Genomic DNA, 15,523 nt, shown 5'->3' on the forward strand with positions numbered 1-15,523 from the left:
GCTTGGCATACAATCTATGCTCTCTGAGCGTCTGCAACACAATCTCCAAGTGTCTAATGTGATCCTCCTCAGTGGCTGAATAAACCAATATATCATCAATGAACACAATCACAAACTGATCCAGATACGGTCTAAACACCCTGTGCATCAAATCCATAAACGCTGCAGGTGCATTGGTTAACCCAAATGGCATAACCAAGTACTCATAATGGCCAAACCGTGTGCGAAATGCTGTCTTTGGAATATCCTCCTCTCTAATCCTCAACTGATGGTACCCCGATCTGAGATCAATCTTGGAGTAATAATGACTACCTCTCAACTGATCAAACAAATCATTAATCCTCGGCAATGGATATTTGTTCTTTACTGTCACCCTGTTCAGCTGCCGGTAGTCCACACACATACGCATCGTACCATCCTTCTTTTTCACAAACAAAACAGGTGCTCCCCAAGGTGAAGTGCTCGGTCTGATAAATCCCAACTTCTGTAAATCTGTCAACTGAGTGTTCAACTCCTTCAGCTCTGCTGGTGCCATCCTATACGGTGGTATAGAAATCGAATTTGTACCCGGGTACAACTCAATCACAAACTCAATCTCCCTCTGCGGTGGCAACCCCGGTAAATCATCGGGAAAAACATCCATATAATGCTCCACAACCAGTATAGGGTTCGAAGAATCTCCCCTAGACGCTGAAGTAATCAAACCCGCTATAACACAATCGGTGTACTGAAGATTATCTAGAAAATGTGGACACGGAAGAAATCTCGTTCCACGAAATCTAACCCTCCCCGTAGGTGTGGTCAGTGTAATCCTCCTCTCAGCACACTCTATAATCGCCTCATACTCAGTCAACCAATCCAATCCAAGAATAACATCAAAATCAGTAAATGGCATCACAAACAGATCCGCTCTAAGATCCGCTCTAAACTCATGGTCTGAGAAACTAAATACACAATCCCTACAGACACCACTAATCACGGTACCTGGTCCTAGTGGTGAATCAACTATAAATCTCCTCGCCACTCCCATAATCTCCAAACCCAATGTCTCAGCAAATGATGCAGAAATAAATGAATGAGTAGCACCAGTGTCAAACAAAACACGTGCCCAAGAACTGAATAAGAGAAACCTACCTCCCAAGTGATCTCGCTCTGCTGGAACCACATCAGGCCTAAGTGCATACACTCCACCTCTCTGAACCTGCTGCTGCTGCCGCTGCTGCTGAACTAGTGGCCTACCCCGTCCTGCAGGACCCCTCTGTATCGGAACTGGTGCTGGAGCTGGAGCTCTCCGACCTCCAAATACAGACGGTGCAAATCCTCCACCTTGTGGACAATCTCTCCTGGTATGTCCTGGCAATCCACACTGGAAACATAACGGGTTGTTTGCCATAGGACAATCCCAACGCATGTGGCCTACATGACCACAAGCATAGCAATGCTGAGGCTGCTGATCCCGCCTCGGAGCCTGTCCCTGCTGGTCTGATCTCTGCCCCTGTTGACCCTGTCTCTGCCCCAGCTGAACCTGTCTAGGACCCTGCTGTCCCTGCCTGGGTCCTCGGTAACCCTGCCTCCGACTCTGAGAACCCTATCCCTGACTCTGCTGCTGCCCCCGAGTATCAGTCCTCTGTCTGTGCTGACTACTCTCGCCAGTAACAGATGTAGAACTCTCAAGCTTCCTCTTATGAATCTCCCAGTAATCCTTAATCTCCACTAAAGTCCTCTCCACTCCGAGTGCCTTATCAATACACTCACGATAGGTGGTGATAGTCTGAGCCGCCAAATGAGGTGAAATCTTTGGTGACAACCCTCTCCTAAATCTCAATATCTTCTTTTCCTCTGTACAAATATACTCCTCCCCATATCGCCCTAACTCCTCAAAACGAGCCTGATACTGTGTCACTGTCATGTCCGGGGACTGAATCAACTCGAGAAACTCCTTAGCTTTAGCAACACGCACTGTCTGTGGTACATACTGTGCCAGAAAAGCAGTCTCAAACTCTGCCCACGGCATACCCTCTCTGCCCCGACTAACTGTCATCATCTCCCACCAAGTGAAAGCATCTCCCTCTAGAAACTCAGCAGCTAATAAAGCCCTCCTCTCCTCAGGAATCCGTAAGGTAGTCATCTTCCTGCGTAACTGGCGAACCCACTCCTCTGCTGCCACTGGATCTATCACTCCCCTATATACTGGAGGATTCGTCTTCCGTAACTCGGCTAGCTCTTTGATCGACGTGTCAATCGCCAAAGGAGCTAAATGTGCCTCCATAATCTGTCCTGCACCCTCCTGTAACTCACCTAAAGTCGAAACCTGCTCTGGAACCTCAACAGGAGCCTGTAATGCAGCTGGCACTGGAGCAGTCATCTGTGTCACAAGTCCTGTAACAGTCTGCCCAAGAGCTCGTACCAATTCAGTAACATCCCGGACCTCCTGTCGTAAAGTAGTAACAATAGCCTCTACCCCCTGTGGTGCTAGATATCCCTCCTGATCCTCCTCAATATCATCCACTGGATCTATATTCACTCGCCGCCTACCCCCACCTCTCCCACGTCTTCCGCCCCTACCACGCCTCGCAACCCTACCTCTCCGTCCTCGCCCCCGCTCTAATGGTGCCACCTCAGGCATACCCACCTCATCTACCTCCTGAGGCTCATCCGCCTCATGTTCTCCTCTACCCCGTCCATATCCTCGCACCCGAGTACTACGTGTGTCAACCATATCTGGAAAATATAACACATGTATACATAAATCTAAAGTAGGGAACACGACAAATAAAAACTCACCAGGTCAGCCGGGAAACGCATGATGTGTAGCCAACAAAATAACCTAGGTAACCTAACCACTGTAAGTTTCTAAACCTACAGCTCCGATACCAAACTGTCACGCCCCTCTCTCCTAAGATACACCGAGGTGTGTCTATATCACAGGGACGTGACCGGCAGGGGACACCCCATCCCCCGAACCAGATCCCAAATCTCTGCTAAACCCAACAGACATAATAATAATAATAATAATAATAATAATAATAATAATAAGAACCACCATACTATCCACCAAGTACATCCACCTGTGTACATATACAACAGCGAAATAATAAAACATATCTACCCGATACCAAACCGTATAGTATATACAAATACAATACAAAAAGTTCCCACACCCACTAAGAGTCAGCCCAAGGCTACACACCAGCTCACGCATCCCGCTGCTGACCGCCATCACCTACATCCAACTCACCTGAAAGGGGATAAAGAAGAGGGGTGAGCCACAAAGCTCAGTAGGGCGTAGAGAGGAAACGCCAATATCCATAAATAATAATGATAAATCCAGAAATGAAATGCATAGTATGCAATACAGGAAATACACATCCATCAGTAAGTCAACCAAATAGCACAATAGCCGATAAGGCTAAGCAACACTGGAACCACCAACACTGGTCTCCAGAAATCCATACACCAATCCAATCAAGTGAAATGGTAGCCGATAAGGCTATCCAACACTGTAATCACCACATCAATCTCCAACAATCCATCACACCCCTGGACCCACCCTAATCCCCGTAGGGTGTCTCCCAATCCAGGTCCACACCGAAACTGGATGAGGATCGGGTATCCCGATAGCATAGCCTACACCAGAGGGCGTCCCCTGTGATGCACCCCATCTCAGACGGTCCACCGGTATATATCCGGTCTGTATATGTATATATATCATCCATCAGAAATCCATATCTGATCATTTGGGCGCCTATATGGGCCCACAATCCACATCCACATCCACATCCACATCCACATCCACATCCACATCCATATCCACATCCACATCCAACACCTCCAATCACCTCACTCTCAGAAAACATACCAACAGTGATATATATAACAGGGAATATAAATCAACATGCAAAATAGGTCGTATTTCCACCCCCGGAAACCGACAAAATCATAATATCACCAGAGTCCGTAAACCGGAACTCTAAAGTCACATGCAAGAGTAAGGAAACCCCTACCTGAAAATCAGAGTGCTAAAACCAAGCACGCGTCCCAGACAACCCCTAACTCCAAAAGTTAACCCGCTCCGAATCTCAACCGTGACCACCGTCTACACCGAAAAACACGATATATGTAAATACTGTAAAAATACGGTCGGTCAACTATGGTCAACGGCCAAATAGTACTGGTCAACGTATAAATAGTAACCGAGTCAAAGTCAATAGTCAAATAGTAACCGGGTCAAATAGTACCGAATCGGGTCAAATAGTACCCGACCGGGTCAAATCGGGTCAAATAGTGCCCAGCCGAGTCAACTCACCGGTCAACTGAGTCAACTCGGCCTGACTCGGTCAACTCGCCGGAAACCCATTTAACCCCATCGCCGGCGATCCGACCACCCAAACCTGCCAAATCTTATATCAAATTAAAGAACTCGATGAGATTAACTCATAGGTACCTGAAACACGTCAAACCGTTGCCGGAATCAGTCGGATCGACCAAAATAAATCCGAGGAAATCGGAACTTCAAACTCCGATATCTCCCTAACCACAACTCCGATCGACGTGATTCAAGTTGGGTTAGACTCGTCTCGTCAATACGCTTCTTTTGACACCGGTGGTGTCGCTCACCGTCGTCGAACTCAGAAAATGAATAGTAACGAAGATGTACGGGAGAGAGAAAAGGAAGAAGAGAAGAAAATGCGTAAGACTTTTTTTTTTTTTTTAAGTTTCCTTTTATACAATTTTCACTTATCAAAAACACCCACCTGTCAAAAACACCCCCAACTAAATTGTTACAATTTACTTCAAAATTCATAACAAATCAAATTTAAATCTGATTTAAGTAATTTTTACTCCAAAAATTTTATTTTAAAATTCCCCATTTATTAAAATATTTATTCACACTTTAATTTTATTCTCTTCAAATACCGATTCACCAACACAGAGGTTCACTCCACCTCAACCACCATGAGAAGATACTATGAATAGTGTAAAATTAGACCAGGATATTACACTAACACCTTCCCCACACTCAATAGACCCCCTTACCTATTCTCTGGTTCGTAGACCATTTTTTTAGTGTCCAATTGCACTTAAATCAATTGGTGGCGACTCTAAATCATTTTTCATCCTTTCATCGTCGGTCCGCGTCGTGACCTCGGTTGCGACAACTGGCGACTCTGCTGGGGACATTGGTTTTCATACCAAAGGGGTTGAGCCTATATGATTGATTTTTGTGCTTTTCTTGTATAGTTTTTATGTTAGTTCCTATTTGTATTTGTATATTAAATTTGAAGAATTTGATGGATTTGTTCAATGTTGTAGATTTTTTCATCGGATATGGGCCTTGTGAGATTTAAATGTTAGGGATATTGGTTTGTATGCCCCCGCACACACATTCACTTATCACTGCACACACATAACCCTATACCCGGGTTACTTAGTGATTAGTGAAGGTTGACCTACCACTTTCATGGGATTCACTTCCCTGTATGGGTGGGGGAAGACACCTTCCTGGATTGACGTCCTCTTATGACATTAAGGGATGGGCTTTTGTGATCCAATGGAGCAAAAGCCACCTGATCCAGAGACCTCGTGATTAGTTAGTTAAACCACCCATATGCACCATAGATAAACCGTAGTCATGGCTCTAGACCTTCAGAAATTTTTAGGTGGTATTACCCATCTTAGAAACAAAGGGGGCGTCTCTATCCCTAACTATTTATTTCGCATGTTATATTCTTTGTTATATGCCTTAATCATGCTCATTATTTTTGGTGTAACTTATTCCCTCTTGTATATTGTTTTGCTTGTATCCTAACCTAACCTGTGCAGGTTAATATCCATGATTGTTTTTCTTTTTCTTTCTTTATCATTGATCATGCATACAAGTTAGAGCACATCTTTGCAATCTAACTAGATAATATTGGCAGAATGATCAAGCCCATAGGAACAAGCACGGTGGAGTTGGGTGATCCAGAAGAAATCAGAGACAAGGTAGATAAGCTACAAGAAGAGTTGGGAGATAGTTTGAAAGAAGATCAGTCGTTGAGACCAGTGAAGAAGGTTTCATTCCAGACTCGAGCACCGGAAGCTTTGTCTGAGTTTTGGCAGAAGCAGGATATGAATACAAAGAAAACGTTTAGGAGTATGTTTGGGAGAATTGATCATCTGTTGACTATTCAGACGCCAGTAAGTCTCCTGAAGGCGGCTATGCAGTATTGGGATCCAGCATACCGTTGCTTCACTTTTGGGTCAATAGATTTATCACCATTGATGGAAGAGTATGTCGAATTATTGGGGTATACCTTGCACGCTAATAAAATCTATAACCCAGGAGAAAAAACTTTCGCAGAAGCAGTTATCTCTAAGCTTTTGGGTTTACCAGTGAAGAAGATTAAAGAAATGGGAAGTACAAAGGGTGCAAGGTGGACTTTTCCAGAAGAAATATTGATGAATTTTGCTAAAGAGAATTTCCACAAGGAAGAAGGACGATTTGCTTTTGCAATTGTCATATATGGTACCGTGATTTTTCCATGTGCTGGTGGAAATATAGATAGAGGTGTGATTAAGATGGTTAATCATGTTAAGCATCAAGCGACTCCAGTGCCTGCCATATTATGTGAGACTTTCCGGTCCCTTAATCACTGTCGTGTTTCTACGGAAGGAAGGTTTATTGGGTGTGCTCAGTTGCTTGGGATCTGGCTTATTAGTCACCTAAAGTATGATAAGACAGTTGGGGCTCCTTTTGTGCAGTTCCAAAAAGATGATTGTCAGTTGAAGGAGTTTGAATTCTCCCTTGAAGAGGAAAAAGCAAAGGCGTTAGTACGAAAGATAGTGGAGGCCTGGAGTACCCCTCAAGGAGTAAGAAAAGGTCTGCGAAATATTTATGGAACTGTTCAGTACAAGGCATGGCACGCAAAAAGAGGAAAATCTTATACAGATTATGATATGTCTGATGAGGGAAGAAGGAAAAGAAAAGGAAAGTTAGGTGGAAGAGATAATGGGGAAGAAAAGTATTCTCAGGAAAATGAAGCCATACTCAAAGAGGTCATTGAGGAAGAAGATGAAGATGGAAGGGTTTCTTATCCAGATTTTGTCCCAGACAGAGGTGTAGGAGTAATGGTGGAAGAAGAAATTCAGGAAATGGATGGAGATTTACAGATGGAGGACACATCAAGTGATGATGAAATGGTTAGAGAACCATCTGGATATCCTGACAAAGAGGCGAAGATAATGTGGAAAATGCTGCAAACTATGACTGAGAAATATAAAAAGTATAAAGGAAAGTTTAGAAGGATGAAGACTGAGTTTGTCAAGAGCAAGAAAATGAAGCTGCAAGAAGATTTGCAAATGGAAAAAGAAAGGGGCAATCTTCAGGAAGAGTATACCAAGATGAAGGAGCAAGTGAGAAGTATGAAAGGAGAACTTCAAGAGGCACGAAAGGAAATTACTCAAATGAAGGGAACAATTGCGACATTGGAGGAGTTAAGCTACAATGCTAAGAAGGAGATAGTTGACAAAGTTGATAAGTTAAAGAGTAATAAGGTGGAGATCAATTCTCTGAAAGAACAAATGGAGTATGTCTTGTCAGAAAGTAAAAAATTCCAGAAGTTGTATGAGGCAGACGAAGATTTCATTCAGCAAAAAGAGGCAGAGGTAGAAGAATTGAATCAACAGAATGATTTCTTACATGATGAATTGAATGAATTTCAACAGAAGCAACAAGGCACAGAGGACAAGATCACGTTAATTATGAGTCGAGCATTGCAATTATCAGAATGGGCTCACAGCTATGAAAAACGGGTACAAGATCTGAAAGTAAATCGGGCATATAAGGCGCCAGAATTGGCTGGGGTTTCTTTGTTTTTGACAGATTTACACAAAGACTTGTATGTACTTAGGGAGAAGATATTTCAAACGCAGTCAGCTAATTCTGATGTTATTGAGATTGATGATGAGTAAAGATGTAAACAATTCGAGCTACAATATTTTGAATGGAATGATATTTTGCCAATATTATCTTTTCTTGGATTGCAAAGATTTCTTAGGATTTGCATAAATAATAATCACATGCATGCGCATCTTTAAATTAAAATAAATGAGAACTAATGTTGTTGTTTTCATAATGCACTGAAAAATCATAAATAATCATAGCGCCCAAGAAGCACCATCGACACCCCTATCAGACTCGCCTACAATCAAGAATTATTCAGAATATGGAGCAGGAAATGGGTGAGCATAGTCAGAATCAGGACATAGCTGAACTGAAAGAGCAAATGGCCCTACTAATGAAGAATATGGCGTTGCTGATGAAAGGAAAGGGAGTAGTTGAAAATTCTGAAACACCAGAGGTTCCTGAGAATCATTTGCATCAAGAAGTACCAGTTTACCCACCCGGGTTCACTCCTGTCCGTAACCAATCTTTACCTGGTTTGCACCAGCATCAATATGTTTCTCAACAGGCAATGACTCATAACCCAGCTTACATTCATCAAGTTGATCCTCATGGGCATGAGAATCCCTTCCCAGTTGGTGCTGATACCGCGGGAACTTTTATTGGTGGGGTAGTAACTGAGGGAGTTCAGAATGAAGATAGTAGCTCAATGGATGCTATTAAGAAGTTAGAGAAGAGATTAAGAGCCATGGAGGGTTTCAATGCTATGGGGATGCTGAACCCAGCCAATTTGTGCTTGGTGAAGAATTTGAATGTTCCACATGACTTTGTGTTACCAAAATTCAGTTTGTTTGATGGCACGGGAGTCCCTTTGGATCATTTAACGATGTATTGTCGACGCATGCAGCCATATGCAAGCGATGAGAAAGTTTTGATGCATTATTTCCAAGATAGTCTGACTGGGGTAGCTCAAAGGTGGTTCAATACCCTTAACCCTTCATCAGTAGCTTCGTGGGAGGATTTGGCTGAAATGTTTATGAAGCAGTATAAGCATAATGAAGAAAAGATCCCTACCATTTACGATCTGCAGAACACAACAATGAAGAGTGGGGAAAGCTTTAGGGAATTTGCCCATCGATGGAGGGATTTGACAGCCCAGATAATTCCACCCCTTTCAGAAAAGGATTTGTTGAACGCTTTCATTGATGCTCTCCAGGAGCCTTATACTTCCAATTTGGCGGGAGGTGGCCATAATAACTTGGCTGATATGATACAAGCAGGCGAACGAGTCGAACGGTGCATGAAGAAAGGTACTCTGTATTATCCCACCCTTGATAAATCAGACCCGGCTAAAGCAAGTAAAGGCAAGAAGGCGGAAGTGCATTCTGTGAATTTTGATTCAAATCCAGCTGTTTATGGTGTGCCTACTTCAGATTATTGCCCTAGAAGCAATGCCCCAAGGATGTCAAGCCCAGGAGCCTACTATAATCATACCCACACCCAAAATCCTTATCCACCCCGATTCAATACACCATCACCCAATCAATACTCGCAGAATCCAAACACTTACCAAAATTTTCAAAACCCAAACACTTACCAAAATTTTCAAAATCCAAACATTTACCAAAACCCTCGTCCAAATTTCCAAAACCAAAGACCCAGAAGGCCTGTTGAGCATTTCGATCCTTTGCCCATAACTTATGCTGAATGCTTCACGAAACTTCAAGCGCAAGGAGCAGTGGCTCCTATTCCGGGACGGGTCCATCAACCTCCATATCCCCATTGGTATGATCCTAATGCTACATGCTTATATCATGGAGGTACACCTGGGCACTCAACTGAAGGATGTTTACAATTCAAAAGGATAGTCCAGGGGATGATTGAAGCGAAATGGCTGGATCTTAGTGCAATCAATAAACCAAATGTCAACAACAATCCATTGCCTAATCATGAGAAAGAGGGGGTGAATGCCATTGAAGAATTTTGTGCTACAAAAAGATGGGTATCAGAGATTGCAATGCCGTTGGGCCAGTTGTTTATGGTGTTGAGGAAAGAAGCATTAGTTGAGGAAGTGGCAGTGGATATGCCCGTTCAATGTGGACTTTTTGATGACATGAAGACTTGTGAGTTCCATAGAGGACAAAGGGGACATGCTATTGAGAATTGTTGTGGCTTTCAGGAGAAGGTACAAGAGTTGATGGATTTGAAGATAATAAAGTTTGAGGTGGAAGGCCAATCAAATGAAGTCAGTGTTATAGGAGGATATTATCAAGGGCCTAGGCCGAACCGTGCTCCGCAATTTGTCTTGCAGTATTATGTGGAAGATGCGCCACCAGTTGGGCCACTCAAACCAAAGATAGATCCTTTGTACAAGAATGACAAGGCTGTGCCATGGAATTATGAAGCTGAAATTAGAGGAAAGCAAGGAGAAATGGTAGATAATATTTCTGGTATTAGTGGAGTTACCCGGAGTGGGAGATGTTACACGAGAAATGAGCCAGAAGGGAATCCGGTAGTGGATCTTAAAGCTGAACGCAAAAGAAAAGGGAAAGCAATACCTGAAGTTGAAGGATCTGGTTCTATTCCGGAAGAAGGTCTTTTTGTACGCCCAGAGGAGAAAAAGAAAGTTGTAACTGATGTGGAAGTCCAGGAGTTCCTGAAAATTATTCGGCAGAGTGAGTACATGATAGTGGATCAATTGAAGAAAACCCCTGCAAAGATTTCGATCTTGGAGTTGATAATGAGTTCTGAACCGCATCGACAAGTCTTGATGAGAATGTTAAATCAGTCGTATGTATCAGACAAGATTCCTACAGATTCTTTTAATGGCATTGTGGGAAATGTGTTGGCGTCTCATTTGTTGTCCTTTACTGAGGATGATATTCCGCCTGAAGGGATGGGGCACAACAAAGCTTTGCATATTTCAGCCATGTGTCGTGGAAAGGAATTAGCAAGTATTTTGATGGATAATGGGTCATCGCTCAATATTTTACCAAAGGAGACTTTTGAAAAGTTACCGATTGACAAATCTTATTTAAGACCAGTGCCGATGGTAGTAAGGGCATTCGATGGAACACGTAGAGAGATTATGGGAGAAATCGAAATACCTTTACAGGTTGCAAGCGTAACTTTCAATGTGCCATTCGTGGTAATGGATATCTCACCAACCTACAGTTGCCTGTTGGGACGACCTTGGATTCACACTGCAGGAGCCGTTCCCTCATCATTGCATCAGATGCTCAAGTTTGTTCATGATGGAAGGTTTTATATAGTAAAGGGCCAGTCAGAATGGATGGTTGCTAGTTTGTCTAATAATTCTCCTATTGATGCTCCGACAGAAGGGATTGAGAGTTCATTCCAATCTTTTGAAATTGCTAGTGCTAGCTATGTGAAGGAAGGACCGTCTCCTTTAAAGCCACAAGTATCCAAGGTTACGAAGAATGTAGCAAAATTTATGTTGAAAAAGGGGTTTCTCCCGGGAGAAAGACTTGGTAAGAATCAACAAGGAATTAAGAAGCCAGTAGAAATGGTGAAACATCCAGAACGTTGGGGTTTGGGTTATAAGCCAACTAGAGCTGACAAGAACCGTGCACAAGCAGAAAAGCAGGCGAAGAGGTTTGCTCGTCTGGAAGGAAAGGAGCTGGAAGTTGAAAAGAAATTGATTCCTTGGCTTTATGACAGTTTTGTGTACGGAGGGATGCAGAACAAGATAGGTTTGGCTGATACTGGGGCAGTTTTTGGAAAACTGCCAGTTGGAAACTCGACTGATGTAACTGGGGCAATTTTGACAAATATATGTGATCAGTTTGAGGAGTTCCAAGTTGCTGTGGTGGAAGAGGAACAGAGTTCGGTTGCTAGACCTTGCTTTGTCATCTCGCGTCCTTCAAATTTCAAATTAGGCAACTGGACCAGTCTGGAGCTCCCAGTATCTCTCAAGAACCTGCAAGAGTAATCCCGAGTGCACTACCATCGTGGGCCCAGCTCACGGCCTTCGTTTGGGTCTTTTGTAATGAGCATGCTTTACTTTGCTTTCAATAAATCTTATAGTATGGCGATTGCATGTTCAAATCTTTGTACATATTCCCTTTTCCATGAAATGAAAGTCTTTTGACAGTCATCCATATTCATGTTTCTCCATTTCCATTTAAGTTTTGTTTTCCATTCTCAAAACCATTTTTATTCATTTCTTTCACAGGATTGAAAATGATGATAACGAAGATGACGAACTTAATGAACCAGATTTTGATGCACCCATTAGCAATGTTGAATCTGACTATGAAATAGAGGAAGAAATTGAGATTTTACCTGAAATGTTAAGACAAGTCAATCAGGAAGAGAAACTAATAAAGCCGCACCAAGAGATAACTGAAGTTGTTAATTTGGGAACTGAAACGGAGAAAAAGGAGGTTAAGGTAGGAGCTGCCTTCGAAGGAGAGAATAAGAAGAAATTGATAAATTTGTTGCATAGTTACCAGGATGTCTTTGCATGGTCTTATCAGGACATGCCCGGTCTTGATACAAGTATTGTTGTTCACAAGTTACCATTGATTCCAGAATGTGCCCCAGTGAAACAAAAGCTAAGGAGATTGAAAGCAGATATGTTTTTGAAGATAAGAGATGAAGTGAAGAAGCAGTTGATAGGTGTGATAATACCTATTGTTTTTGGTAGGAATTTCCCCCTCTTAAGCTTCCTTTAAATAAGTAATGAGTGTATTTATGTGTTGATTTGTATTTTGATAGGTTGATTGCGGTTTGGATGAAAAGTGATGAAAAAAGGGCTGAATTGAAGAAAATGTCCACCGACCTTCGTGTGTTCAAATACTTATAACTTTTTGTCATGTTATCGGAATCGAGCGAAATAAAAGGCATTGGAAACTAGACATCTCAAGCTTTCCGTAGACGCTAAAATCGTGCAACTCGGACGTCGTATGGAGATTTTGGAATCATTCCACGCCTAGGCGCAATATTTGTGTACGCCCAGAATCACTCCTGCACGCCTAGTCCAGAGAGTTGGACTTGAATTTTAAGTTGTGCACGCCTAGGATTGCGCCTAGGCGTGCGCCTAGGCGTGTGCCTAGGCGTGGTGCGCCTAGGCGTGAAAACAACGCGCCTAGGCGTGAAAAGCAATTTTCTGGGGTATTTTAAGTCGCGATTTGTCCGAGCTGCGGGGGGAACTTTTGACCTAGAACTGATATTCTGGGAAGCGAAACCAGAGGGGGAAGGTGACTCTTGGAGCTAGGAGGAGAGATTCTTCAGCTCAACTTGCATCTACTCAACTAATTGGGTTTATTCATGATTTTCTCATCTCTCCTTTTGTGTTTTTCTCTCATTATGTGTAACTAAACCTCTTGTGCCAAGGCTAGGATGAAGCCTTGGGTTTGATGACTTTGTTTATGACTTGATTTACATACATATGAGTTGATTTGGGTATAAATCTTGTGTTTCTATGTTTGATTGCAATTTCTTCATGCTTGTGGTGTTTGGCCAACACTTTAGGTTTTTGGATGAAATTGTTTGGAGAATTTGCTTAGACAATAATATGTCAAGTAGATTATGCTTCTTGAAACACTTGATTATGAATGTGTCTCCCTTTAATTAGGTGACAATTTGTATGAATCCTAATCTCCATAGAACTCCATGAATTCCTATGCATGTTTAGACCAATAAGATGGCTAGAATGTATTTAGGAATATCCGACCTAGACCAATAAGATGGCTAGTAATCGATTTTAGGGAGATTTGGCTTAGGTGCGCTAAAACCGACTTAGGTACGGATTCGTTAAGCCCGAATTAGCAAATGTGTGTGTGAATTTGTGTCATCGCAAGTTATTTCCCAAGGGGGATTCCAAAGCCTTGGTGTTTATCTCATTTGCATTAGTTACATCCTTATTCAAAGAAAATACCAAAAATACTTTACTATTTGCTTGTTTTAGTTTAATTACCCAACCCAAACAATCTTGAGTTGAACTTTACTTTTGTTTGCATTGTCCATATATACATACAAATATACATTTGGATTAAACATAACACCGTCCCTGTGGATTCGACCCTTGCTTATCATTGTGCTGTAGTCGCCGACTAGTACACTTGCTAGTAAGGTTAATTTAGACCCAACAAGTTTATGGCGCCGTTGCCGGGGACGGTTGCTTATATTTGATCCACTCTTGTTTATAAACATAGATACTTACATACTTAGTTTAGTTTTTACTTACTTGACAATTAGTGATCCTTATACTATTCTTTCTTGTTTGTAGTTCATGCAAGGAAGGCGTTCTCAAGATACTGAAATTCTTCCTGTTGATCTAGACTTGGAACGTACACGAAGGAACAAGAGAGACAAGGACCTTCTTGAGGAGCAATCTTCTACTCGGTCTATCTCTCCTACATCCAGCTCTAGTTCGTCTAGTGACAAAATTTTGGGAGAACATTCTGAACAAGCAAGCATGGCTGAAAATCGTGAAGAAGTTGGCAACAATGCAAATGCTCCTGTTACCATCATGGACTACTCTATGCCACAATTCTCTACTAGACAATCTTGCATCATATTACCAACCATTCCGCCAAATCTATCTTATGAGCTTAAATGTCATGTGATTAACATGCTCCCATCATTCTCAGGAGCGGAAAATCAAGATGCTAGTGATCACATTGATAATTTTTTGGAGATTTGTGGCACTCAAAAAATTCAAGGCATATCTGAAGAGTTCATAAGGTTGAAGCTATTTCCTTTTTCTCTTAAGGAAAGTGCTAAGATCTGGTTCAAGACTCTGCCACCAAATTCTATCACTTCTTGGGATCAACTTTCTGCTAAGTTTATTCAGAAGTTCTATACTCAGTCAAGGACACAGAGGCTTAGGGATCAGATTTTCCATTTCAGGCAGAACAAGGGAGAACCACTTTTTAAGGCTTGGGAGCGATATAAAACTTTATTGATTGGTTGCCCACATCATCAATTCTTGCCATGGCAGATTATATCATACTTTTACCAACATCTGGCTGATGAATGCCGCCATAGGTTAGATGCAGCTGCTGGAGGAAATATTATGGCTAAGGAACCGACTGAAGCCAATGAAATTATTGAGACTGTGGTAGCAAATTCCTCACAATGGGATAATCGTGATCTTGATGCCCCTAGACACATGGTTTATGAGGCTAGTGCTTCAAATTCAGAGATGGCGTCTGTGGCTAGGAAATTGGATGCGGTAGTAACTTTGCTGAGCAGAAATTTGGAACCTTGTGGCATTTGTGGAGGCACCGATCATCCTACTCATGTATGTTCTAGAAGTGGGACATTTCCTGAAGCTGAAGTTAATGCAGTTCAACCTTTTCATAGGTAGCAGAATGACCCATTTTCTCACACATATAACCCAGGATGGAAGAATCACCCAAATTTCTCCTATGCTTCATCCCAGAATTTCAATCAAGGGCCCAGACCTTGGCAAGCTCCACGACAAGGACCACCTTCTCATGATGCAAAGAAGTCTGCTATGGAGGACCTTATCACCCAACTTGCTCAATCACAAGTCACAATGCAGCATTCCCAAGCAGAGATGAGCAATTCAATGACTTAGTTGCAACAAACTGTTTCCAGTAATACTCAGTCCATCGCAAAGCTTGAAATGCAAGTAGGGCAACTTGC

At 42.3% G+C, this 15,523-nt stretch overlaps 1 non-coding gene across 1 annotated transcript; it reads right to left on the reverse strand.

The window, feature by feature from the left end:
• Positions 1–14,732: 14,732 nt before the first annotated feature.
• LOC119980158 lies at positions 14,733–14,839 on the reverse strand. Its single transcript, XR_005463798.1, has one exon. It is a non-coding gene; the product is annotated as a small nucleolar RNA R71 (small nucleolar RNA).
• Between the last annotated feature and the right edge of the window lie 684 nt (positions 14,840–15,523).

The sequence above is a fragment of the Tripterygium wilfordii genome, chromosome 15, assembly GCF_013401445.1.
Source record: "Tripterygium wilfordii isolate XIE 37 chromosome 15, ASM1340144v1, whole genome shotgun sequence".
NCBI classification, from domain to species: domain Eukaryota; kingdom Viridiplantae; phylum Streptophyta; class Magnoliopsida; order Celastrales; family Celastraceae; genus Tripterygium; species Tripterygium wilfordii.